The sequence below is a fragment of the Bubalus bubalis genome, chromosome 12 (assembly GCF_019923935.1).
Source record: "Bubalus bubalis isolate 160015118507 breed Murrah chromosome 12, NDDB_SH_1, whole genome shotgun sequence".
In the NCBI taxonomy this organism is placed as follows: Eukaryota; Metazoa; Chordata; class Mammalia; order Artiodactyla; family Bovidae; genus Bubalus; species Bubalus bubalis.
In genome coordinates, this window is record NC_059168.1 from 91,911,192 (window position 1) to 91,939,081 (window position 27,890).

At 51.4% G+C, this 27,890-nt stretch overlaps 1 protein-coding gene across 5 annotated transcripts in view; it reads left to right on the forward strand.

Moving 5' to 3' along the window:
- Positions 1 to 27,890, forward strand: part of LOC102394877 (DAB2 interacting protein) — a 212,694-nt gene that overhangs the window by 28,683 nt on the left and 156,121 nt on the right. The gene's annotated exons all lie outside the window — the stretch shown is intronic.

The window sequence follows — 27,890 nt, forward strand, 5'->3', positions numbered from 1 at the left end:
AGAAAATATCTTGAGCAAGCAGAGTGGGAACAGGGACCAAAGCCATCTAGGATTCAGTCCCCAGCCTGGTGGGAATCACTATGGGCTTTTCTGGTTTCTGAACGGTCCGTTCTCTCCAGGTGTCAAGTTGTCTAGCTTGAGTCATATGGATACTGCGCTTCTCCTCTCCTGCCCTCTTCTTTTATGCAAGGGAGAAATTAATTTTGATTTGAATTTAATTTTGACTGAGGATAACTAGGTATGTCTCTTGTCACCTATGAGGGTCATCCTTTTTAATGATCATCATTATTGCTTCTCAATGTCAAAGCCAAATGCCTTTCTATTTTCTTGACCTGAGATGGTCCACTTGAGCGTTAAAAAAACATACCAGACACAAGCTTTGGAGCCCAGAGAACCTGGGTTCAGACCCCAGCCTGGCCATTCATCCACTGTGCGTCTTCAGGCCGGCTTCCTAACCTCTCTGAGCTCCAAGTTTCCACTCCTGGAGGGTGTGGTGAGGCTTTTGTGAGGTTAGGCATGGAAGGTATCTGACTTAAAGGATAACAGCTTTGGATTGCCAGTCTGCATCCTGGAACTTGGGCCTTCTTGCTGCCAGAGTGACCCAGATCCTTTGTGACTCAGTTTCCTCTTCTCTCAAAAGTCAGTGTGGACCGCTTTCTCAGCCGCTCTTAACTAGTCCGTTTGAGAAAAGTACACAGATGCATGTGCCCACCTCCCCAGAGCATATGATTTCAGTGGGTTTGCAGGCCTCAGATTTAAGACAGCCCCATCCATCCCCATCCTTGTCATGAATTATTTGGAAGATATAAGGCCTTCTGTCTACCACGATCTGCTCCCACACCTCTTGAATGCTAGGTGGTAGCGGCTGTAAATATCAGGGAAAATTAACCAGCACATGGGGAGAGGGGTTGACGTGCAGAATCTGGCCAAAGTCACCTTCAAGATCATCCACCTGCTCCATGCCCATTCTGCTTTGTCCAAGCTGCATCTCCACCTGGTGAGCATCTAGTCTTTTTTGCTGGGCTCCTCGAGTGGCAGCCCACCAGGCAGCCAGTTTCATGATTGGGCAACTCCAGTCTGTTCAAAAATTCTTCCTGTTTGGAGTAGAAGTCTGTGTCTCTGTTACTTCTACCCACTGGTTCTGGTACAGCCCTTCAGGCATCTCTTATTGGCTCAATTATTCACTGTGGTCCCCTGGTGCCTGCATTCTGTTCCTTCCCGGAGGCGTTCAACACACCGAACTGAATCTGGCAATGATCATAACACCATTTATTGAGTGTTTGTTATATGCTGGACCCAGTACTGAGCACTTCACACGTACTATTTCCATACAAGACAGCCCCATGAGGTGGGTTCTTATCTTATCCTCATTTTGCAAATGAAGAAACACGTTTAAAGAGGTTAAGAGATCCACCCAAGGTCACACAACCCATAAGGAGCAAGGCTACATCCCAAAGGCAGCATCTGCCTTTAGGACCCATGGCTCCACTCCTACTTCCGTCCCGTGCATATAACAAACACGTCACTCCCTTGAGCTGGTTACTTTCCCTTCCTGGAACATGATGTTATACCCACTGGGGCGGGGAGTGGGGAGGATGACTGCTGTCTGTGAAGGGCTGTGGAAGTCTCCTGAGTGGATGTCACACATTATGGGGCAGGCTCTCGGAGGACAGAAGTACCCTGATAAGGCCTCTCCTGCCACAGTGGATGTGCATGGCCATGTGGCCTTGGCTCCCAGGAGGCCCTGAGTGCCATTCCCATCCCCACTCCCACCCCCATCCCTCCAGACATCGAGCCTCTGCTTTCTAGAAGGATTGGAAGATGTTGGATGAAGCCCAGGTACACAGATTTCTCAGCCTGGGTGATGGGGACCCTGGACAGGTGGGTAGGACCTGCTCCACACACACCCGCTTCCTCCTCCACGGCCCCACAATGGCCTCTGATGTCTCACAGAGGAGGTTCAGTTCAGTTCAGTTCAGTCGCTCAGTTGTGTCCGACTCTTTGCAACCCCATGAATCGCAGCACGCCAGGCCTCCTTGTCCATCACCAACTCCCGGAGTTCACTCAAACTCACGTCCATCGAGTCAGTGATGCCATCCAACCATCTCATCCTCTGTCGTCCCCTTTTCCTCCTGCCCCTAATCCCTCCCAGCCTCAGAGTCTTTTCCAATGAGTCAACTCTTCGCATGAGGTGGCCAAAGTACTGGAGTTTCAGCTTTAGCATCATTCCTTCCAAAGAACACCCAGGACTGATCTCCTTTAGAATGGACTGGTTGGATCTCCTTGCCATCCAAAGGACTCTCAAGAGTCTTCTCCAATACCACAGTTCAAAAGCATCAATTCTTTGGCGCTCAGCTTTCTTCACAGTCCAACTCTCACATCTATACATGACCACCAGAAAAATCATAGCCTTGTCTAGATGGACCTTTGTTGACAAAGTAATGTCTCTGCTTTTGAATATACTGTCTAGGTTGGTCATAACTTTCCTTCCAAGGAGTAAGCATCTTTTAATTTCATGGCTGCAGTCACCATCTGCAGTGATTTTGGAGCCCCCCAAAATAAAGTCTGACATTGTTTCCACTGTTTCGCCATCTATTTCCCATGAAGTGATGGGACCAGATGCCATGATCTTCGGTTTCTGAATGTTGAGCTTTAAGCCAACTTTTTCACTCTCCACTTTCACTTTCATCAAGAGGCTTTTGAGTCCCTCTTCACTTTCTGCCATAAGGGTGGTGTCATCTGCATATCTGAGGTTATTGATATTTCTCCCAGCAATCTTGATTCCAGCTTGTGCTTCTTCCAGCCTAGCGTTTCTCATGATGTACACTGCATGTAAGTTAAATAAGCAGGTTGACAGTATACAGCCTTGATGTACTCCTTTTCCTATTTGGAACCAGTCTGTTGTTCCATGTCCAGTTCTAACTGTTGCTTCCTGACCTGCATATAGGTTTCTCAAGAGGCAGGTCAGGTGGTCTGGTATTCCCATCTCTTTCAGAATTTTCCACAGTTTATTGTGATCGACGTAGTCAAAGGCTTTGGCATAGTCAATAAAGCAGAAATAGATGTTTTTCTGGAACTCTCTTGCTTTTTCCATGATCCAGTGGATCATAGACGAGGTGCTGTTCTCTAACTTCTGGAGGAGGGGAGTGGGGAGGGGGGGCCACGTGTTCATTGGTGTTTTTTAAATTATTATTTTAATAAAAAATTCTTTGGCCACACCCTGCGGTATGTGAAACCTTAGTTCTCAGACCAGGGATTGAACTTCCACCTCCTGCTTTGGAAGACAGAGTCTTAACCACTGGGCCACTGGGAAAGCCCTGTATTGGGGTTTTAAATTCACTGGAGATTCATTTAAATTTACTGGAGATCCATCCTTTCTGCTGGTCGGTGGGAAGGTCTGCTGACCTGCAGGGAAACAGCTGACCTGCTGCTGGCTGGACAGGGCTGGGGCCAGGAGGGGTGAGGGGTAAAGGAACCGCCTGCCTGGGCCTTGGCCGAGTCCCTGTCCCAGCCTCCTAGCTCTACTGTACACAGAGCCCTTGTTCCACTTGATCCTTTTTGATCTCCTGAAAACACTGAATTAGTAAACACGCATTTTATGGACGAGGTCATTGGAGTCCCGGAAGCTGCAGTGACAGGTCCAAAGCTCTCCTGTCTGTGTGTGTGGGGGCGGAGGTGGTAAGGTCTGAACTTGAACCCCGGTTCCTTGACGATAGCACACGTGTTTTCTGCACTGTATCCCATGCCTCATTATTTTCTGCCCCACCTGTTTGGGACCTTGGTGCCAGAGTCTTTGACTGGGCCACCATGGGGCTGTGTGATCCTGGGTAGGGCTGGTCATCCCTTAAAGCTTTGGTTTCCTTGTCTGTAATGGGTGGGTGGGGGTATGTTTAGCTAGATCTCTAAGATTCCTCCCAACCTTGACATTCACAGGTTACACTTTTTTTCTGCATTTCTGGGGGCAGACTTGGGGGTTGCTCATGATGGGCTCAGGGCATAGGTGGGTTGTTGGGTGGGGTTGGAGGGCAGAGTGCTGCACTGCGGCTTGTTATGAAACCAGTCAAAAGGGCTTTTGTGGGCTCAGTGTCCAGGGCCTTCAGGGAGCTGGGCTGGGGGTGGGGCAGCAGGAAGATGCTCAGGGCTGGGTGAGGTGGCTGACTCTGAACAGTGCAGGAGGGTGATGGTGGGAATGACTGGGGGTTGTGGATGGGGGCTGAGGGGGAGCACAGGGCTCTGAGATTGATCCAGCAGCATCCCTCTCTCAGCCCAGGACAACCTTGGCCGAGAGACCAAGAGAAGATCATAGTCTCTCTGTTTCTTTTTTTGGCTGTGACACAAGGTATATGGGATCTTAGTTCCCCTACCAGGGATCGAACCCATGCCCCCTGCATTGGAAATGCAGAGTCTTAACCACTGGGCCACTAGGGAAGTCCCTGAGAACATCGTAGCCTCTTGTACTCCTTCTGAGCCACTACCGTCTCTCCATGGGGCATCCCCAGCCTTCCCTTGAGTCCAGCCCCTCTCAGCTGGCGTCTGTGTTGGGACTGAGGGGTTTCCAATTGTCTGCTCTCCATGCCCAGAGCCGTCCCCCGCCCCCCACATTCTGGCTTCCTAAAGCAGGCCCTTGTCAACTGTAGCCTCTGCCAGCCTCCTGCTCTTAGCTTCTACTCCATCGTGCGTCTTCTTCCCTTCCTGGGGGTGGATCCCTGTCCCCCACCCACGAGATCAAACCCGTAACTCCCTGGCCTGGCCATCAAGTCTCCACACCCACTCCAGCTTCCCTCCCTGCCTCTTCTCCCTCTGTTCTTCAAGCTGTCTGCTTCCCGGTCTCCGTCTGTGACTCCTGTATGGTCTTCTCTTTCGGCCACTGCTTCATTGCCCAAATTCTAACTGCCCCTCGGGATCTGGCACAAATGTCACTTCTACTCGGTCTCATCACCAAGGGGTAGCCGTCCCCCTGTGCGGTCCTGGCTTGCAGCTCTTATCAGCTGCCTTGATTTACACATTGTCATTGGCTTGTCTGTCTCCCGAGATGGGTTCTGAACTTCTTGAGGGCAAGGCCCAGCTCTCTCTCTCATCTAGGTGCCCACAGAGTGGGTGGGGCTCAACGAGGGCCTTTCTTGGTCTGGTAAATGCTCATAAAGCCTTATAGAGTCAGACACTGGCTTGTAATTGGGCTTGGTTTTTATGCTCTTGGCTCAGAGCTTTTGCCTGCATCCTACTCCCTGGTGCGAACAGGTGGGGGTCCTGTTTGTCTGTGTTCTGGGCTAAGCCGGCTCCAGCCGAGAGATGCGCAGAGGCTTTTTGGAGAGGCTTTTCTGCCTCCTTTGGCTCGTTCTTGATCTGCTATTTAAGAAAGTCTATTCCGGCTTTGTGGCATCAAAGACAGAGAGGCCTGGAACCAGGCCTGAAAAGGGTACCTTGTCAGCACCCCCACCTGCAGGCGGAACCACAGGTCTCAGAGGAGCATAGCCAAGATGCACCTGATTCTCTAGAACTCAGAAGGGTTTGTCAGGTATTTCCAAAGGGTCTGTGAGGTCCTGGGGATTGTCTTGGGGGTCCTGAGACATGGTTCCAGAGGCACCCGGGGATCCTGTGACTTTTCTAGGGCTGCAGAGACTGACGATCTTTGTGTTTAGCAAAGGTCATTGAGCCAGGAGGGGGGCTTTCCTTGATGACGGGTCCCCATTCAGAATGAGGCTTTTTTCCTTCTAAACTTGCTTCCCTGCTAGCATCATTTGCTGAACATGGTCATAGGTGGTGGGAGGTGGGCAAGGTGGGCTGGAGGGGAAGAAACTTTGGTCAACACCCACACAGCTGGCCCACATGACCAGGGAGGAGGTCTGTGTCCCCAAGTGTGAAGTCTTCATCTCCTTGTAGGTCACAGTGGCTATTAAAGACCCATCTTGGAGTAAGGTCCAAGGGATGCTGATGGTGCTGGAGGGAGAGAAGCAAGATTGGTGATGGTCTGGCTTTAGGTTCAGATGCTGCCCAAGTCCCTTGTCCGGTTAGAAGCCAGCAAGGGCCCTTGAAGTCCTGTCTCTCCCAGCATGCCCTTGTTGAGTGTCCTGTCACTTTGGTTTTCTCCATTCACTGGTCTCCACCCCTTCCTCTAGCCCTGGACTGAGCATCCTAGCACGGGTCCCTTAGAGCTGACTCTTATCTAGGCCGTCCCAGGCCCCACCTCCTCAGAGAGGGTGGGGTGGGAGGGAGGGGTAAATGAATGGGTAAATGACTGAATGCCTTTCTCAGCAGCTTTGGTGACCCGGTCTGTCACCGGCTAGAGAAGATGTGACAACTGAGTCCACCAGGAAACGGCTGTCTGACGGGGGGCAGGGGGACCCAGCCAGACATAATGGAAGCTGGCGCTGGCTGGAGTCGGGATCTGGGAGCCTTTCCCGTCCATCAAAGCTGGCGCTGCTTCCGGGAGGAGAGAATTCCCAAAGGCTCCACCAGGCCCCCTGATAGGGATCTGCCGGGTGTATGTGAGGGATTTGTTTTTCGGTCAGGATGTGGGGAGTTAAAAATAGGCCTCCTAATCCCTTGGGTTCGTGTCAGACTTGAGGCTGTGCAGGGCCCTTTGGCTCCATTATCTCACTCGAGTGGCTTGGCAGTGGCTGACGCGGGTAGAGGTCGCACTGCCCGCTTTATAAAGGAGCATGTGAAGGCGTGTGCCCGAGTTCTGCTTGAGGCTGAACCCAGCGTTTGGTGGCAGAACCTAGGTCTGTTCCCTGGCCCCCTAATGCCTGCATTCTTTATTCTTGCCAGGGGCCCAGTTGAAGTCTAAAGCCAATACGCGGCAGGAGGGCAGGGGTTGGTTGAAACAATAGGGATACGTTATTAAGAGACGCTTCCCTGATGGCCAACAGTAAAGAATCCGGCTGTCAAGCAGCAGATACAAGTTTGATCCCTGGGTCAGGAAGATCCCCTGGAGAAGGAAATGGCAACCCACTGCAATAGTCTTACATGGGAAATCCCATGGACAGAGGAGCTTGGCGGGCTGTCGTCCCTGGGATCACAAAAGAGTTGGACACAACTTGGCAACTAAACAACAACAGCTAAGTGAAGCAGCAAGGAAGGCTCAGGATGGATCAAGGCCCCAGGCATTGGGGAGCAGCGGGGGCTGGATCAAGACCCTAAGGGTTGGGGAGCAGTGGGAGGCTGTAAGTGCTGAAGCAGGCGTGTGGGGGGAGGTGGGGTAGCGATGAGCGTGAGGCAGAAAAGCACCATCAGGACCTGAGGTGGAACCCCTTGCAAGTCATAATAAAGGGTGTGAACCTGATGCTGTAGGCAGTGGGGAGCCATCGAGAATTCCAGAGCACAGCAGTTGCTGCTTTATCAAAAGCGCAGTGCGATGGTGTGCCTCTCTGGCTTTGCTATCTGTGTCCTTTTATGGTGTTTGGTAGAGCAGATTTGGGGAAGGGGGATTTTTTTTTTTTTTTGGCCACACCAGGTGGCAAGCAGGGTCTTAGTTCACCTAGCCAGGGATGGAACCTGTGCTCCCTGCAGTGGAAGCATAGTCTTAATCACTGGATGACCAGGGAAGTCCCAGTAGAGCAAATTTTTATTTTGATCCTTCTTTATCCAGAAGACACCCTGCCCCTCCCCAGCTCTCCGTCTGGAACCTGGTGGTATAAAGGAGGGGGAGCCTCATGTTCTGCTGCCTCTGGGTTCCAGGGTAAAGTCTGTCTGGGCTTCTTGGCTTCCTCCTGTTTTTAATCTCGTTCTCCTGCTTGTCTATCTGTCTGTCCTCGCCGTGGTGGGAGGAATTAAGGGAGAGGGAGGAGGCGGTGACTGAAGTTGGCGGAAGGCACTTCTGTCCCGGCCTGATTCATTGAAACTTTTACAGGCTGGGTGAGTGCCTCCTGGCCCCTGGCAAGCTCCCAGACCACCAGGTTCTCCTTCCACACATTTTAGTGACTTTTGTCCTCTAACCCATACCTTTATTGGCTCTTTGCTTCTTCCTCAGGTAGAGGGAGACCCTGGTGGGCAGGATGGGAGGTAAACCAGATCTCTCAGAGCATTGGAAACCCGTCATCCACCCATTTTAGAGTTGGGCAGACAGAGGCGTGGGTTTGTTGGGACTTGAACGCAGATCTCCAGCCCCGTCCTGGCTGCAACACTGCCCTGCTTTTTTCAGAGCCATCTGCTTCTGGGTTTCAAGTGCAGGGGTTCCCAGCTCTCCATGAATCTTGGTTCTGCAGCCTGGGCTCCTCCCGGGGCTGGGAGCCAGCTGTGCTGAGCCTACGGGTTCCCGGAGAGGGCTCTTGGCGTCGGCGTTGGCTGAGTCACACAGATGAGCTCACTGCTCACCTCGGGATGGGGGAGGATGCCAAGGTTTGGGAACTTTCACTCTGAGCCACTTGTCGATTTTGTGTGTGTATATCTATAAGAAAAATAAACCTGTGGGTTTGGACTTTGTACTTGTCCCATGAACTGCAGTTTCTGGGTTGTGCCATCTCTCAGATTCCAGGAGACTGGATCTGTGTCCAGAGCTTGAACCCAGCGTTAGTGTTTGTTCTGCCCCATCCTGGCTGGATGTGAGGGGCAGCACCTTCGTGGGCTGTAGTAACCATTCCTAGCAGCTCACACTTTTTATGAGTACTTCCTGTGAGCCAGGATCTGGGCTCAAGGCTTTCCAAGTATCAGCCCCTCTGATTCTCACAAGAGACCCGGGAGGTCCTGTTATCATCTCCATTTTGCAGATGAGAAAACCGAGGCCCAGAGAGGAGAAGTGACTTGCCTAAGCTCACCCCGCTGGGAACAGGCCGAGCTGGAGTTCAAATGAAAGTCTTCTCCGCTTTGTAGCTTGAGGTGTCAGTCACTGTGCTTTTGTGCCTTCCAGCTGCTAGGCGAACTCCTGTGAAAGCATAAATACAGAGAAATTAGGTGTGATTAGCAGGCAAGGAGCAGGAAGGGGGTGAATGAATGAGGAGTCCTAGATTGACATCATCCCCCATATTCCTCTTCTAGCACTGGCGTCAAGCTGTCAGAGATGAGGAACAGAGGAGAGCAGGTATGGCTGTATCCAGGCTCCGGGAGGGAAGGGCATGTTAGAAACCATGGTCCCACAGACAACCAGTCCTGGGCCTGTCTCTTTTCACCCCCTGTAGCTGTTGGCTTTTTTCAATGTTGATGTTAATTCCTTTGTCATCCTCCTCCAGAAGATGCCTTTAAGGCAAGATGGTTGCTGGGGGGCATTTCCCTTTGAGTGGAATTGACTGAGGCTATGTTGATTCAGATTTGGAATAGAGAGGTCTATTGTTGGGTGCTAAATCCTTGGGGCTTGGGGTAGGAAGTGGAGAAAGAGCCAAGCAGCTTGTTCCCACCCCAGAGGGGCCTGGTATTGTGGAGAGGCTAAGGGTAGGGGTTAGTCTAGGGTCCATTAAACAGTCCTGGGTTGGAGTCCTGGCTGCTCCACCTACCAGCTGTGTGGAGAAGTTGCCTCACTTCTCTGATCCTTGGTACTCTCATCTGTACATTGGGAACAGCAGTAATCTCTGTCTCCTAGGGTTGTTGTTGGGGTAAAACTAGATTTGAAGCTAGAGAAGAGAGTGCAATGTCTGTACCTTGTAAACACTTAATAAATGCTAGTGTTATTTATGTATTTATTGTTTTTGGCTGCTCTGGGTCTTTGTTGCTGCACATGGGCTTTCTCTAGTTGTGGCGAGCGGGGGCTACTCTCTAACTATGGTGCTCCGGTGTTGCTGCACATGGGCTTTCTCTAGTTGTGGCGAGCGGGGTCACTCTCTAACTATGGTGCTCCGGCTTCTCACTGCGGTGGTTTCTCTTGTTGTGGAGCACGAGCTCTGGGGTGCGCGGATTTCAGTAGTTGGGGTGTGTGGGCTCAGTAGTTGTGGACAGGGATTTAGTTGTCCTGTGGCATGAAGGATCTTCCTGGATCAGGAATTGAATCTGTATAATTGCAAGAAGGATTCTTCATCACCAGACCACCAGGGAAGGCCACTGCCAGTGTTTTTGCTCTTATCACCATTCGTATTAGCACTGTTACTTGGGACCTTCTCAGTCAACTTTGCCTTGGTCTTGGGAAACTCTGGCTAATCCCCTTTCCAGAACTTACTGACTCCAGTCAAGGCAATTCTGAGTATGGAGAAGTCTGATTTAAAATGACTATATGAACTACTTATTTGTTTTTTCTTTTGAAGGTACAGAGTGACAAATTGGCCAAAGAAAAAGGTTTTGAATGTGTTTTTTTTAAGTGTGATACAGGGATGATTAGAGAAAGGGGATGATGGGGGAAAATAGCTCTTTAAAGTGCTGAAAGTCTATCTTGCACGGCATTCACATTACACTCGAGCTTGCTTTTACTGGTTAAGTCATTGTGGTGAGTGAGTGTCGAAGGAGCTCTGCTGGGTGAGGAGGGTGTGTGTGTGTGTGTGCGGGTGTGTGTGTGTGTGTGTGTGTGTGTGTGTGTGTGTGTGTGTGTGTGCTCAGTCATGTCCAACTCTTTGTGAGTCCATGGACTGTAGCCTGACAGGCTCCTCTGTCCATGGGATTTCCCAGACAAGAATACTGGAGTGGGTTGCCATTTCCTTCTCCAGGGGATCTTCCCAACCCAGGGATCAAACCTGTGTCTCTCGTGTCTCTTGTCTCGTGTCTCCTGCATTTGCAGGTGGATTCTTTTCCACTAGCGCCATCTAGGAAACCCTGGGGGTGGGTGGGGAGATTCAAATCAGTGTGAGGTTCAGCTCCTCCCTCCCTTCTGAGAGCCTCTTGGTCTGTTCCTAGGGAGAAAGCATGCCTAGTCTTTGGAGAGGCCACAGGTTGGTGTGGGGAGGGTGAGATATCAGGAGGGCTTCCTGGAGGAAATGGTGCTGGAGGCGGCTGCACTGGTTTCTGTAAACAGAATTGCAAAATCACTTCTCCCAGTGATTTCTCAGTGCCTGGTTCTCTGAGACAACCCTGCAGCCAGGTCATCTGGGAGGTCCCAGGCCTGGCAGTCAGGACAGTTGGGGAGCAAGAAGATGTCCAATCCCTTCTGTTTCCTGTTTAGACCTGTCCATGCCTAGAGCCCCTTTGTCTTGGGCATGCCTGTAGACAGGGAGCGGAGGCTTATGCATGAAGATTCGGGTCTGAAATCAGAGCTATATTTGTCACTTCCATTCTGTGCCCTCAGGCAAGTCATTTCGCTGCCTGTGCCTCAGTTTCCCCATCTGTCTTACGAGGATAATAGCGACCCTCAGGTAACCAAGTTGTTTTGAGGATCGATGAGGTCATGCAGGTAAAGTGCTTATCACGGAGCTGGCGCAGGGTAAGTGCCTGTCATTAAAAGCTGCTGTCTGCCTGCTGTTGTTTTTAGCACAGGACACACCTCTCCACCCTCGCCTCTCCCCTCCACTGAGTTCCTGTTGTTGACATCCTCCTCACCATCTAGCTCAGGGATTTTAAGTATTTATATCCTTGCTGGAATTTCTCTTTGCATTGTCTAGTTAATTACCTAATTGAATGAAGGCAAACAATTTCGCTTCGCTTCCTTTCCTGTGGAAGTGCAGGAAGCGGCCGGTGCCTTCTTTTCTGTGATTGAGACGATTATTGAAGTATTTGATGATGATGGTGACGCCTTTCCCCCCTTGAGAGGTCCTCTCCCTCTTAGAATAGCTTCTCGACCCTGTAAATCAAGCTGTAGCCACGTGCTTGGGAGGCATATATCTTGTTGAGGATGTTGATGGGTTTGGCCGCTGTTTCTTCGGGTGCCAACATGCTGTTTTGGCACCTTCTTGCCCATTCCAAGAGGGATAGTTGATAAGACAGCTTTTTTAAAATATTCAGAACTAATGACCTCTGTACGTATTTGGGGAGGACTGGCTGATGGAGTATGCATCAAAACCAAGGCTGGGGGAGAAGGCGTCCCATGGCAAGAAATCACTGACTCCTCACTTCTGCTGGTGTTGGTGGTGCTGGATTCTGCCCTGCCCCTAGTGGCTCTGGGGTGGGGAAGTACAGTGATTAAGGTCATTTTCTGTTTGTTTGTTTTGGCTGTGCCATGCAGCTTGCAGGATCTTAGTCCTGCAAGAGAGTTTGAACCTGGTCCCCAGCAGGAAACGTGCCGAGTCCTAACCACTGGACCACCAGAGAATTTCCAAGGGCATGGGATCTGAACTTGATGTGCTGGGGGCTTCCAGTCCCTGCCCTGCCACCTGGTAGCTGCGTGAAATGGCACAGCTGCTTAACTCGTCCTTGGCTCTAAGGTGAGGATCCCATAAATGCCATTTCATAGGAGTTGTAAGAATCGTTCTACCCACAATGCTGGCACATGTAAGTACTCATACGAGTAAGCTGGTATATTCAAGGATCTTAAAAAAAACCGTACCGTGTTCTTTACGCCAAGACCCTCCCCATTTGTCTTACCTTGTTCTTCTCCAGGTAATAACCCCAACCAGCAGGCCTGGGGCTCTCCCTACCTCTAGGCTCCTGCCGGGCGGTCCCCTCTATTTAGAATGTCCTTGTCCTTGCCCTTCCTTGTTCCTTCAAGACTTACCTCGAGTACTGTGCCCACATGGCATTTTCCTAGAGTTCCCCAACCAGTCCCCTTAAATGCCCTACTACATCCTTATTATGCCTTTTATCTGCAACTGTCATTGGCCCAGATATGTTTCATGGAAGGGCAGTCTGGAAGATACTTTGTAGAAAAGGAGTTTCGGAAAAGGCTGCATGCTTGATGCCCATTCGTACAGTACCAATCCACACTAGCAATTTTAAAGGCTCTGAGAAGTTCTGCAATGCAGAAACCTGCTGAACTTTGCTTGCCCCAGAATTCTCCAAACCTCTGACCTTAGGAGACTTTCTTCTTCTTTTTTTTTTAAAAAATTCTTTCTTTCTTTCTTTGTTTTTGTCTGTGCTGGGTCTTCATTGCTGGATGGACTTTTCTCTGGTTGTGGAGAGAAGGGGCTGCTCTCTCATTGTGGTGCACGGGCTTCCCATTGCGATGGCTTTTCTTGTTGTTGAGCACAGGCTCTGGGGTGCACGGGCTCCAATAGTTGTGGCCCCCAGGCTCTAGAGCACAGGCTCAATAGTTGCGGTGCACGGGATTAGTTGTTCCACGGCATGTGGGATCTTCCCGGGTCAGGGATCGAACCTGTGTCTTCTGCATTGGCAGGCGAATTCTTCACCACTGAGCCACCAGGGAAACCCTAGGATACTTTCTTCTCGGAATACCTGTTGACAAAAGCTTTGTGACCTCCTCGGGGGATGTGGCCTGTTGTAGACATCTAAAAGTTGCTCAGTCGTGTCCGACTCTGCAACCTCATAGACTGTAGCCTACCAGGCTCCTCTGTCCATGGGATTTTCCAGGCAATAGTACTGGAGTGGATTGCCATTTCCTTCTCCAGGGGATCTTCCCAACCCAGGGCTTGAACCTGGGTCTCCTGCCTTGTAGACAGACGCTTTACCATCTGAGCCACCAGGGAAGTCCAGTTTGATGCAATCCCCCCATTTTACAGTCAAGGAAACCAAGTAACTGGTCCCAGCTAAACCTGTGTGCCCCTCCCTCACCCCCTGGATCAAGTGGTGAGGTTCTTTATGTGGGCGTTCAGGGCCAGGTGGCAAGGGAGGGCTGACTGTGACCTGCTCTCAAGGGCCTTTTAGCCTTGTTGAAAGGGTGTGATGGACACATGAAATAGAGAGAGGTTAACTGCCAAACCATGCATCCCTGAGCTGCTGTGTAACAGGAGCCCTGGTGCTGACCTGTCTGTATCTTGGCCAAGGAAGGACGTGAGAGTCAAATGTCCTCTGAGAACCTAGCAGTGTCCCCAGCGCTGGGACCCCAGAACTCAGCCACACTGTCTCCCACCCCAACCACCGGGAATTCCTGGGACTCCATTGTGCTCTAGTACTGAGGGGGCACAGTGAAGGAAGGGGAGAGGAGCCAGCAAGCAAGAGAAGAGCCTTCTGTTTACCAATGCACACTGCCCCCTTCCTTTCTGGGGAAAAAATACTTTCTTTTCTAGTCTTCTTTTATTATCAGACATTCTCAGGGGAGCAATTACCTGACAGTGGGAATTATCTGCTGTCTTTATTCTAGTGCCTGTCTGCTGAAATTCCTTCTTGGAGTAATTGATTTTGGTAATTCAGAGGTGCTGAATATTATTTTAGGAGAGGGTGCCGGCGTAGAGGCAGGGGGATGCCCACGAAGGCGTGGGCGGCCAGCGGAGAGCTGCTGGTGATGGCTATGATGGGGGTGGGGCAGAGACGACAGATAATGCAGTTCTTGCCTTTGAATTTGTTCCGTCTTGTGTCGAAGGTGCGTGGGTTGCACGGGAAGTCACTTGACTGTGGAAACTGGGGCACGTTTACTGTAGGAAATGAGCTGAGAGGCAAATGTCAGGTTTGGTCACCCCTTACCGTAGGGGCATTGGCCCCAGCCTGACCCTGACGCTGGCTGTCATCCTGTGGTCTCCCGGAGGGCCAGGGAGGTGGCGCGACTCCTAGGAGAAACTTGAAGGAGAGCAGCTGCTGTGAATTGGCCTGACCTTTCCTCTGGGTGGCCCGAGGTGCTGATTCTGGACCCTGGTGCCTAGGGCACTGCTGTCCCCTGGGCGGGGAGGGCAGGTCAGGGCGCCCGCTTTGTGGGGATGCTAAGAAGGGCATGAAGGGAGGACCTCAGTGTTATCTGCTCAGTGGATGAAAAAGGCAAGTGTGGGGACTTCCTCCTGGAAATGGCCCCAGCAAATGCCCAGAAAAGCCCCAATTTCAAATGAGTTGAAATTTGAAATTCTAGCCTGGGCTAGATGGTTACTCAGGTTTTTCTTACCCAGGGGCTTTGATGAGGGGGCAGTGCTCTGCTTCTCCGCTGCAATGGGAGTTGGGGAAGAGGGTCTCCAGGAAAAATTGGGGCACTGGTCCCAAAAGAAGAGGGAAGAAGCACAGGCAAAAAACAACAACAAGCCCAGAAACACGATGCCCATGTCAGGAATGGTTAGTAAGTTCAATGGAGTATTGTAGACACTTTTTTCCCTCCAGAGAAGGAATTTACATCGAGGCCCATCATCTCCTATAACAAAACCAAGCAGACCCTGGGCATTGCCAGGGATCTGAAGCCACAGCTTGGCTCAGCCGAAAAGAGCAGCACGATCAGTTAGTGAGAGATGCCTGCGCCTTGCTGGAGGAGGCGGGACTGTGTGTGCCCTGACAGCCTGTGTGCCATCCCTTATCGGGTCTGAGCTTCGGTGTTACAGACGTTTTTAAAGCTTGAGAACAACTGGGCTGAAACTATATCATGTTGAAAGACTCCTGCAAACTTTAAAGGTCCAAATACAAGTCCTTGGAGCCCTTTCCGGCTGGATATAATGCTATCTTAGAGAGCCAACAGATAAATTACCATGTGATGGGAGGAGATGAAGGGTGATTGTGGGAAGGTGTGGCTCCTGACACTCCGTGGCTCCAGGGGGGCCTTCTTGTCCTTTGACCATGACAGTAGTGAGCTGCAAGCCTCTGCCTAGAGGGACACATATTTATTGACTGCCAGGCACTGATTTAGTTTGAGTGCCTACTGTTTACCAGCTTGAGAACTGGTGTGATTTCAGGAGCTTTTCTAAACCAGCTCTTGTGCCTGAAATTCCACCATTAGAGATTGATTTCTTTGGGTTGAACATTGCCCTTTCTAGCTTAGGTGTTAGCTACTAAGGGGATGCTGAGTGGGGATCTCATTTTCTCTAAGCTCTCTCTGAGCTGGAAGGTATTATTTAGAAATGTGGAGATAGAGAAGGTAAACAGGGAACCAGGACACGACGTCGGGCTGGTGGTGGAAGTCAAGATTTGCACGTCATTTGTCACTACGCCTACCCCACCCTGAGCACTAAACTTAGCAACAGTCAAAAATTTAAGTCATCAAATCATTTTTAGTGGCCATTGTTTTCCAAGTTTGGATCCTAAGGCAGAATGAGAACTGAAGGTCCTTCCCACCTCTGATCCCTTCTGCTCTTCCAGATCCTTCCGCTCAGATGGGCGGCTCCTACTGTGGCTGCCCCGGCCAGCTGCTAGAGGAAGTTGCTGGAACTGCCCTCCCACTCTTCCCAGCTGGAAGAACAGTTGTCTGCCCCTACCTGATCACCTTCTGGCCCCTAGGGACCCCTTCCGCAATGACAGTATCCACCACTGACCAGTCAGCAAATGCTGACCCTCCTCCGACCCCACTGTTGTTGTTCTAGTTGCTAAGTTGTGTCCAGCTCTTTGTGACCTTGTGGACTGGAGCCCGCCAAGTTCCTCTGTCCATGGAATTTACCAGGCAAGAATATTAGAGTGGGTTGCCATTTCTTTCTCCAAGGGATCTTCCCTACCCAAGGATAGAACGTGAGTCTCCTGCATCTCCTGCATTGGCAGGCAGATTCTTTACTACTGAGTCACCTGGGAACACCCTCCACTCCCCACCCGAAGCCCATACAGTGGTTTAAGTATCTGTGAGCTCTGGAGTCTGGCTGGGTTTAAGACCAGCTGGGTGAATATACAGACTTTGAGGTAAAATGGGATAACAGGGATAACAGTACTAACCCCAAAAGATTTATGGAAGTGTCATTGAGATAGATGATCACATCCCTAGTTCAAGGGCTGGCATGCATGTGAAAGAAACCCGGTATGTGGGGTCTTTGATGATCATAATATTATTAGTGCTTGGGGCCTCAGCCAGCCTTCCCGGGGTGGGCACCAGCCTCTAGCCGCCATCCCAGACACACACTTCCTGGCCCTTCTGACCCTTAGAAGGTCCTACCCTGGATACCCCGTCTTCTCACCTACCAGCTCTCACCTGGGAGCCCTGTTCGTGCCCACTGTGTCCACTACCCTTGAACCTGGACTACTTCCATCCCTGATGGTAAGTCTCTTACTCTAATCCTCCCCGAGTTTTAGGGGGAGCTCCTCCCCGAGTTCCAGACGGAGAAGTGATTTTTACCAGATGCTCTAGAGGTGCATCAATTAGTCCCGTGAGGAAGTCCTTTCCTTTCCACTAAAACCACCTCCTCCCACTCTCATCACCCATCCCCCACCCCGACTTCCTCCTTTCAGGTGAAGGCGGTGCTGACCAGCAGCCCCGAGCCAGGGAAGCCTTGCCTGGTGCTCCACCTCCTTTCCCTCCTTCCTCCTTCATGAAAGACCAGGAGTTCCCTTGGCTCCAGGTTCTTACCTCCATCCCCGCCCGTACTGTCCACTAGGGGACAAGCCGGCCACAGCCTCCTGATGCCCAGCCTCCCCTGCATCCTGCCTCCAGGGGACCTTTCTAAATCTTGATCTGATGGAGTCGCTCCCTCTGTGCCAGGGGCCTCTGCTTCCCATCTGTCTGCTTGGAGGTGATATTTCCACTTCTCAGGGCCAGGGCTGCTGGTGGATTGAGCAATGGTGTGGGTTGAAAGCAAAACAGGGGTGGACAAACTAATAATTAACAGATGTCAATTGTGAATAGCTTAAAAATACCACCAGCGCCGCACCCCCCTCCTCTGGCGAGGGAGGAAAAGCATACTGTTGCTTGGCCCCTTGGGAACGATTGATTCCCAGCCAGCTTGGGACAGGTTTGGCGGAGAACGTGACAGGTACTGTGGGGTGTGTGGGGGAAAGGGGGGCGGGGTAAGTGCCTTGCCAAGGCCCCTGGGCTTTGACTTACTGTGCTTCCCAGGGCTTTTCTTGGGATGAAGAGAGTGGTTGCTGAATTAAAGAGGAAGATCAGGAGAAGGGGATGACAGAGGATGAGAGGGTTGGATGGCATCACTGACTCGATGGACATGAGTTTGAGCAAGCCCTGGGAGTTGGTGATAGACAGGGAAGCCTGGTGTGCTGCAGTCCATGGGGTTGCAAAGAGTAGGACACGACTGAGCAACTGAACCGAGGGACTGGTGGTCCAGTGATTTCACCCCTTAGTTCCCTAGTTAGGGAACTAAGATCCTGCATGCTGAAAGGTGTGCCAAAGGGAAAAAAAGAGAAAGATCAGAGAGGTAATTAGGGAGAACCATGAGTCTGTCCAGAGTCGCGGCTCCCGGTTTGATCCAGATCCAGGCTGCTGTTCTCTCTCCTGGCTGATGCTTCTCACTGGACTACCTCCTCTGTTTGCTCTCCTTGCAGTCTCATCTTTATGGTAACCAGTGTGCGTGCACTTTTCTAATTTAAGGTAGACTGGTTTGGGTTGCTTTCAGGTCTCATTGCTCTCAGAGCCACGTGTAACCTGCCCTTGGCTCCCAGGTCTTGCTGACCTGTCCCGGCTCACCTCCCCTTCCCCACCTTCCTCACTGCTCTTCAGCCCTGCTGGCCTTCCCTTCGGTTTTGTCCACCTCTGGTCCCCTCTCCTCCTTGGAAGTTGCCACTTCAGCACTCACCAGAAATGACCCTCCTCCAGAACCATGTGTCTCATCGAGGGTGACCCCTCCCTCACCCCGTTAGTCTCGGCCTCAATACCTGTTATTTCCTCTCTTGCAGACATCACAGTCTTAACTGACATGTGTGTATACCCATGCCCACGTGTGTGTATTTATAGTTTCTTAATGCTTATTTTTGTGTGTTTCCCAGGACAGAAAGCCCAAGAGGACAGGCTCTCTGGCAGTTTCTGGTGCATAGTAAGTAAAAGTTGCTCAGTCATATCTGACTCTTTGCAACCCCATGGACTGTACAGTCCATGGAATTCTCCAGGCCAGAATACTGCAACGAGTGGCCATTCCCTTCTCCAGGGGATCTTCCCAACCTGAGGATTGAACCCAGGTCTCCTGCATTGCAGGCAGATTCTTTACCATCTGAGCCACCAGGGAAGCCACCGGTACATAGTAGGTCCTCAGTAAATATTTGTCAGATGAATGCATGATGGGTAAGCAGAGACCTCAAGAGAGGCAGGCTGTTGCCTAGGGTGACCAGTCGTCTTGATTTGTCCAGGAATGGCAGGGAAAGGGTTCATGGGACTTGGGATTTTCAGTTTTAAAACCAAGACAGTTGCAGGGAAACCGAGATGAGCTGACACCCTGGCCCTGCCCAAGTGCCCATCCTTGGAGGACCGTGATTTTCGAGGTCCACATGTTTTTTAATATTCATAGTCTTTAGAAGGAGACCAGGGCAGATGCATTCCTAAGGATGGTGCGTGGAAGCCTGGGGGGGTGTGCACAGGGGGTGTTGGGCAGGTGGGCTGCCACTCCCCGCCTGGCTGCTATGGGTCTCACCTGAGCCTCATGCCATTCCTGTTTAGCTTGTGACCAGCTCCTCTAACCCCATCTTGGCAGATGAGGTTGACTTGACATGCCCAAGGTCAGCTGCAGGTGGCCAGGCCAGGGGCCCTCTCTAACAGCAGGGCTGGATCCCACGTGTATTCGTTTGCTGGGGCTGCCAGAAAAAATGCCACCAACAGCATGGCCTAAACAATAGAAATTTGTTTTCTCATAGTTGTGGAAGCTAGCAGTCCACGATCAAGGTGCGGGCAGGGTTCGTTTCTCCTGAGGCCTCTCTCCTTGGCTTGCAGGTGGCTGCCCTCTTGCTGTCTCAAGGTGCGGGCAGGGTCCGTTTCTCCTGAGGCCTCCCTCCTTGGCTTGCAGGTGGCTGCCCTCTTGCTGTCTCAAGGTGCGGGCAGGGTCCGTTTCTCCTGAGGCCTCTCTCCTTGGCTTGCAGGTGGCTGCCCTCTTGCTGTCTCTTCACCTGCTTATTCTCTCTGCACTTGGGCTCCTGGTGCCCCGTTTCCTCTTAGAAGGACACCAGTCAGATTGGACTAGGCCCCACCTAGATGGCCTCATTTCAACCTAGTCACCTTTGAAAAAAATCCTCATTTCCAAATACAGTTACATTCTGAGATACTGGGGGTTGGGACTTCACATGTGAATTTTAAGGGAACACACATTGACCCATAAGACCACCCTCGGCCTGAGTGACCCCTCCCAAATATGACCTCGAGGGCGGTGGTGTCAGGCCGGAGGAGCTTCACCCTGGACAAGAGCCTTCCTCTTCCTGGTGGCTGGAGATGCCCAAGGGTAGATTTTCCATTTGAAGATTCTGTGTTTGCCTCACCTCTGCACAGCTTCTTTCCATTTCTTCCATGTTTGCATATTCTCTCAAGAGAGAAACCACCACGGTTCTTTCACCTGCTTGGGGCCAAAGCAGGTTGGTTTTTCTCCAGACTGCAGTCCCAGATCCTGGTCTCAAAGCTTGGGGGCGGGTCCCTTCTGGTACCACCAGCCTCCTGCTCACCTCGGCGTCTCCTCCTCCTTGGAGCAGCTCTTCTAGGCCGAGTGGGCTCTCTGCCCCTGTGCCCCAGCCCCAGCTAGCCTGTCCCGAGAAAGAGTCTTGTCCCTGGCAGCCCCAGGACTCGGTCACAATCTGACACAGTGTAGGAATCACAGGATTTGAGGAGACGCGGAAGAAAGGTGCGTGAGGAGTGGGCTAGTGTGGCTGCCAAGAGCACTGGGATAGACTGTCTACAGCCAAAGCTATACCGCGTTCTGGGTGACCTTGGACAAGTCAGGGCACTTCTCTGAGCCCTGGTTTACTCATCTGTAAAATGGAGAGGTAATAAAGTTGTTGAGAAAGTGAAGTGACAGGAACGCATTTGAAGGGTTTCATATGGATGTGAGAGTTGGACTATAAAAAACAGCTGAGCACTGAAGAATTGATGCTTTTGAACTGTGGTGTTGGAGAAGACTCTTGAGAGTCCCTTGGACTGCAAGGAGATCCAACCAGTCCATCCTAAAGGAGATCAGTCCTGGGTGTTCTTTGGAAGGAATGATGTTGAGGCTGAAACTCCAATACTTTGGCCACCTGATGCTAAAAGCTGACTCATTGGAAAAGACCCTGATGCTGGGAAAGGTTGAAAGTGGGAGGAGAAGGGGATGACAGAGAATGAGATGGTTGGATGGCATCACCGACTCAATGGAGATGAGTTTGGGTAGACTCTGGGAGTTGGTGATGGACAGGGAGGCTGATGTGCTGCAGCCCCTGGGGTTGCAGAGTCGGATACGACTGAGTGACTGAACTGAACTGATGTGGTGCCAGTCATGTCCTAAGTGCTCTGTGCATGTTAATTTCTGTTATGTGGGAACCTAGCAGTTGGGTGGAGAGTGTGCCTCTGTAACAGGCCTTCCTGGGCAGCTCTGCAGCTATCATTTCCTGCTCCATCAAGGGCATGGTTTGGGGCTGGGGGAAGAGGTTGGGGGTCCTGACTTTGCCATCCATCCCCTCTGTGATGGGTCTGTGTCCCTCACCTCCTCTAAGCTTAACTGTCACTGATGATCACAATTCAGAATGAGCCCTTACAGGCTATGGGACCTTTCTTAGGTCCCCAGATCTCTCCCTTATGCCAGCCCAGCATCCACACAATGCCCTGGGAGACAGGTACTTTTATTATTTTGCAAAGGAGAAAGCAGAAGCTCAGAGAGGTAAAGTCATTTGCTCCAGATCACACAGCTGGTAGCTACAGAGCCAACTGGGCAGCCTTCAGAGTGGCTGGTCTTTGAGTCTACTTGGTGGTGAGGTTTGGGTATGGGCTCTGGGGCTGTTTGGGCTGCTGGAATGGCAGGATCTAGGAGGGTGGTTTTGTTTTGTTTCCTTTTTTCTTCTTTTTTAATTGTGAATGCTCCGAATTCTGAGCTGTTGCTCTCTGAGGCCACTTGAGGCAGGCGGACTGCACTGAGTTTGGCCTGCAGCCCTATTTGATGTGACCTGTTTGGTGATTGTTTTAAAATGTGAGTTAGTCGCTTATGTGTCAGGAGGTTTTTACACTAAAATATGGTAGCTGTTCTTGATCAGCTCTTCTGGCCATTGTATGCCTGCTTTCCGGCAGCCCTGCTGTGGGCTGGGGCACGAATGCTTCTGGCCGGCCCGCCTACCTCATTCTCCTCCTTCCCTGGCTTCCACTCGCATCAGCCCTCAAGATTCCTGAGCTGGGTGAGCTAGAGGGCTGAGCAGGCACCGGGAATGTGGGCCTCGGAGCCCTCCAGAGAGCTCCCTGCTGCTCAGGGAAGGTAGAGTCATAATTTAAGGCAAAATGAGTGGCCCTGGAGAAATGTCCAGACAGTGCTCGGGGCTTTTAGAAATGTGTCCAGTAGGGCATGTGCTTAATGAACTCTGTGCCAGGCACTGGCCAACGCTGGAGGCTGCAACGAGGTGTTGGGGACACAAACTGTTCTGGGAGAGTCTGCGTCTCAGGGCATGAAGGTGCCTCGAGTGGGCTTTCACAGAGGATGGTGTTTGAACTGACAGAATGAAGGTGCAGCAGCACTCTAGGCAGAGAAAGTAGCACGAATCAGAGTTCAGAGCTGGGACCTCAACAGGGCTCCGCAGTCTGAGCTTTAATTGTCCAGGTCCACCTCCAGCCCCTCCCCACGTGGGACTTGCCCAAGAATGATGAAGGCGCAGGCAGATTCAACCAGGAGCAGTACTGACTTGGGAGGACATAGTTCTGTGTGTTTTCAAATGTCTGAAGGCTTTTAATCTCGAATTCCCTTTTTAAAAGTGACTGTATTCTTTAGAGCAGTCTTAAGTTCACAGCAAAATTGAGCGGGAAGTACAGAGTTCTGTGTTCTCTGCTCCCCACATGCACAGGCTCCTCCACGATCAACATCGTGCACCAGGGTCTGTTTTTTTTTTTCCCAATATAAAAGAACAGCTTATTCCATGATTTAAAATGAAATCATTCCAGAAGGGCATAAAGTGAAAACTAAACCTCTCCCCTTGCTTGCCCCAGACTCAAACACACACACACACACACACACACTCACCAAAGTAACCACTGTTTATTTTTGGAAGAATGTGCAGAAATCAGTTTCCATGCTTCCATGGACCTATCCATCCAGGGGGTTATCCCACGTATCCTGCCACTCACCCCACAATCCCTCCTGTCAGCTCTTGCATCTCTACCTCCTGCTGCAAGAGGGTACCACAGGCTTCCATCTTCAGAGGGGACCGTCATTTATTCAGTCAGCCCCCCAGTGATGGACATAGATGTGGTTTTCAGGGTTTTTTTTTTTCTGCTGCAAACAAGGGTACAGAAACATCCTTATTCATCTGCTCTTGCACGCTTGTGAGAGTTTATCTGAGGGATGGGATGGAGAAAGAGATTACATGAATTTAAAGTGGACATTTTATGGTTTTAGTTTTTGATACACTTTGCCAAGGTGCCCTCCACACAGATTGGGATCATTTACACTCCTGATTATAACGGGTGAGAGATGATGTGGTCGTGAGCTTCTGTGTCAGGAGTGGAGCTGGGGTAGAGTCTGGATGGGCTTTGGGCGGCAGGACCCAGCCAGAAGTAGGGGGGGACCCTCAGGTGGTCTTTGGAGTGTGTTTCTCTCAGTGCTGTTTGGAGCTCTCATTTATACATATGTATCCATGGAAAATCTATGATTCTGTTCAACAGTTTTTAAAAAATCATCTATCATTCTGCAAATTGCTTTTTTTTTTTTTATTTTTACTAAGATGTTTTGGAAAGGTTTTCCTAGTTAGGACATGAACATCTACCTCACTCTTTCTATGTGCTACATAGAACATTCTGCAGTTCAGGGTGAGATGGTTGATTTAGGCCCCCTCCTCAGGTGTCTGAGGCCCCCTGGGGTGTTGCAGGGAGCATCCTTTGTGGACCTCAACAGGCCCAGGTGCCAGCATCCCTTCTGTCTAGAGAAAATGGTTGTTGCTGGAAACGGCACTGCTATTTTTCCCCACTGTGAGCTCAGAGCGAAAGTCTTGGTTCTGCCTTGGCCTTGAACTTGGGTCTGGCCCTTTTCTGTGTTCTTCTCGAGCAATGTGTGAGTCCAGGGCATCTGCTGACTTAGTTCCTTCAGTGCAGGGCTCCCCTCTGCTCAGGGATTTGCTGCAATGCCAATTCCTATCTCCCTTAGCCATCCTGGTTGACTGGTCCATTACCCTTTCTGGTGATCTTGGGGCAGCCACCCCCTGCCTCTGGGTAAACAGACCTGCCTGTGATGGGAGATTGGCAGGAGCATCGAGCCAGGAGCTCACTTATTCATCTGCCAGTATGACTTTCCTCATCTTTCCTCTGGGAAGAGCCCTGTGGTGTGTCTGGGTCTGGCTGAGAGCTTGGTGGTGGAGGTGATGGGGGAAAAGACTTGTTCAGCCCCTACCAATGGGCCGTGCTAGTTGCCATCCCTGGCAGTTTCTGCTAAGGGCTCAGTGGCACTGGAAGGCTTCTGGCCCTGCAATCAGGGAAGGCTTCCTGGAGGAGGTGGTTTTGGGGCCAGTAGGACTTGGAGATGAATCTCTGGTCTCTGAGGGAGCCCCTGGGCAGGACAGGAAGGGCAGGGAGGGGCATGTGGAGGGGCCTGACAAACCTCCTTTAGAGACATTCTTTAGAGAGAATGAGGGGACCCCTCAGAGGCTGGAGGGCTGATAAAGGGGGATTTGGAGGCAGACAGACTAGAGTTCAAACTCTGGCTCTGTCATTTGCCGCCTGTGCACTCACTTAGTCTCTCTGAGCCGTAGATACCTTGTCTGTGAAATGGGATAATAGTGTCTCATTCACAGGCTGGCCTTAGTGTTGTCTGAGCTCTTGCCTGGGCAGTGCTTGGCAGAGACCCACACAAGGTAACTGGTGTAGAGTCTCATGCAAGTGAATCAATCACCTGGGTACGGGGTGATGACCAGAGTCGGCAGTGGGGTCTGGGTGAGGCCAGAGACTTCCCGAGTGGCGTCCATAGGACTCGGCAATGGACTCGTGCTGGCACAGGTGACAAAAGTGACAGAGTTGACCCCCTTCCCTTCTCGGGTCTCTCCCCACTGGGGGGGAACACTGTTCGGGGGCCCTGTCTGCAAAAAGCAACCCACTCATGAGTCTTTGCAGGCAGGACCCAGGCTAAAAGGTGACCCTGGGGAATCCCAGGAGGAGGGGAGGTTGACGGAGGGAGGTGAGGGTTGACAGCGGCCCCCAGGCTTGACGCTGCACTCAGAAAACATGACCAGAGATGATCTCTGAGCAGCCTTTGGGCGCGTCGTCACGGCGCCCTTTCTTCCCGGGTAATTAATGGTGCTTTCATCCTTACCAAGAGGGCAGTGGTGGGTACAGCAGGGTGGCTGGGCGGGCGCCGGGCAGACAGTCTAAGCCCACTCCAGCCGCCTTTGGCGATTTATCGCCTGTCAGCCCTGCTCTTTGGGGACATAAAACAAGTTCCCTGGGAGGCGGCCAGGGGCCCCGAGGCTCTGGCTATGCTGTCTGAGGGCACAGTGTCTCCAAGGGGTTATTCTTCAGGGGACGCTGCCAAGCCTACCACACTGATGGGGCTTCAGGATAAGCCGAAACTAGCAGACTTGAGGGCATGGGGCTTGGTTCCTCCGTGATCTGACCGCACAGGTGGGTGGAGACAGAGCTTTAAGAAGGGCAGGGACACTCAGGACGGCGCAGAGTTAGCATCTGGACTCCGGGACAAAGCTTGCTCTTTTCCCTTCAGCCCCTGCCTCTTAAGCCATGGGTTCTTAACCAGCTACCCCAGGAGTCTCTAGATGGAATCTGGAGTGTCCATGAACTTGGATGGGAGAAAAATAATCCCACCTTCATTTTCACTAACCTCTGATTACAATTCCAAATTGTAATTCTTTAGTTTATGGATATAGGTGATAAACCACACCTACAGTGGTATTATTAACTGTTCTAGAAGTCATAGAAATCACAGAAGCTATCATGTCATAATATAGTTTTGTGGGTATCTTGAATTAATGCTTTTTTCTTCCTACCTCAAAATTATAGTAGTTCTTAGAACTGGATCTTGTTATTTAAGGTATTAATAAAGAAGCACACATATTGCTGTAATTTTTAATAATATTTTGATAGCCATGCATGCGCTTTAAGTCACTTCAGTCGTGTCCAACTCTTTGCAACCCTGTAGATCGTAACCTGCTAGGCTCCTCTGTCCATGGGATTCTCCAGGCAAGAAAACTGGAATGGGTTACCATTTCCTCCTCCAGGGGATCTTCCCGACCTAGGAATCAAACCCACGTCTCTTAAATGTCTCCTGTGTTGGCAGGTGGGTTCTTTACCACTAGCACCATCTGGGAGGTCCTTGTGCTTTGATCATCATGTGTGTGAGTGTTAGTCGCTCAGTCGTGTCCGACTCTTTGTGACCCATGGACTGTAGCCTGCCAACCTCCTCTGTCCATGGGGGTTCTCTAGGCAAGAATATTGGAGTGGGTTGCCATGCCCTCCTCCAGGGGATCTTCCCAGCCCAGTCATCGAACTCAGGTCTCCTGTATTGCACGTGGTTTCTTTACTGAGTCACCAGGGAAGCCCAAGAATACTGGAGTAGGTAGACTATCCCTTCTCCAGGGGATTTTCCTGACCCAGGAATCCAACCGGGTTCTCCTGCTTTGCAGGTGGATTCTTTACCAGCTGAGCTACCAGGGAACCCCTTGATCATATTTCAATGTAATCAATTTCCTTTGTATTCTTTGGTGTTTTATTGTGTGTATTTAAAAACATTTTTCTTAGAAGGGGGCCTTAGGCTTTACTAGAGGCGGTGAGAGTCCATGGCACCAAAAAAGATGAGATGAGGCACTCCCAGGCTGGGCACCCAGGCCACTCTTGCCCCCTCCTGACCACTGGTCCAGGTGTCCTGTTGCCAAGGGGACTAGTCTGCACTGAACCAGTCCACCGGTGTACCCAGCCATGTTCCGGGCCCTGGGCGGGGCTGGGGAAAGGAAGGAGCAGTAGTGAGGGAAGGCCTTGTCCTCCAGGAGCTCCTGGGCTCCTTGGTCAGGGAGGAGGGGAGCAAGATCTGCTCCTAAACTGGCTAGGGGCCCTGGAGACCTGGTGCTGCTGGGTTTCAGAGGAGGGAGAAGTCATTCTACCAGAAGGACCTGATCTTGGGATGACTTTGTAGAGAAGGTGGTATTGGACTTGAGCCTTGAGAATTTTGAAGTAAGCGACATGGGGAGAGGAACTAGCAGGAGCCGAGGCATGGAGACCGGACGGCTGGTGAAGGAGGAGGGAGGTGGTGGGAAAGAGAAAAGAGAGAGTGTATGCAAGGCAGTGAGCTCTGTGCCCATGCTGTTGGCCCAGGGAGCCCCAGTAAGGCTTTCAGTGGAGAGGCTTGGTCAGGTGTGCGGTCCAGGGCAGTCCCTCTGGCTGCCAGTGGAGGGATGGTGGGGAAGAGCTGGGGGCTGGGTGACCAGCAAGGAGACTGGGCAGTCACCTGGTAGGGGACGTGAAGACCTGAACTGAACCCAAACTGACTTGTCTCTTGGGGACAGAGTGGAAGTTGTCCCTGCTGTGGGATGAGGTGAGTGGAAGGTCCCTGAGACCTCAGGCGTTGGAGTCTGAAGTCAGCGTTTGAATCCTGGTTCTGTCTGTTACTGGGCTTCCCTGGTGACTCAGATGGTAAAGTATCTGCCTGCAATGTAGAGACCAGTATTTGATCTCTGGGTTGGGAAGATCCCCTGGAGAAGAAATGGCTACTCGCTCCAGTATTCTTGCCTGAAGAAATCCTTGGACAGAGAGCCTGGGGCTACGGTCCATGGGGTTGCAAAGAGTCAGACACAACTGAGTGACTAAGACATTCTGTCTGTTATTGGCTGTGTGGTCTTGGACACATCGATTACACCCTCTAAGATTCCTTTCCTCATCTGAGACCTTTGGTAATAATCCAGCCCGCCTGGCGGGGTTGTCCTGAGCGGGACATGAGATGACACATTTAAAGCCCAGCAAGTGCTGTGCACAGAGGAAGCAGTGGACATGCTGTTACTATAAAAAGTGCGGTTATCTTTCTCCTGGGGACCTGTTGGGTGGTAGGGGCCGCAGGGAGAAGAGAGGCCACGTCTGAGATTTCAGATCAGCACTGAGGCCTGGGCCGAGGAGCCGGCGTCTGAGACCAGGTCCACTGTCCTAGCCTGGGCTCAGGTGCCATCTTCCCTGAAGCCCCCGAGAGCTGTGGAGGTGCCCCTTCCCCTGGCTTCCCCTCCTCTGCCTAGCTGTCCCTCAGCCA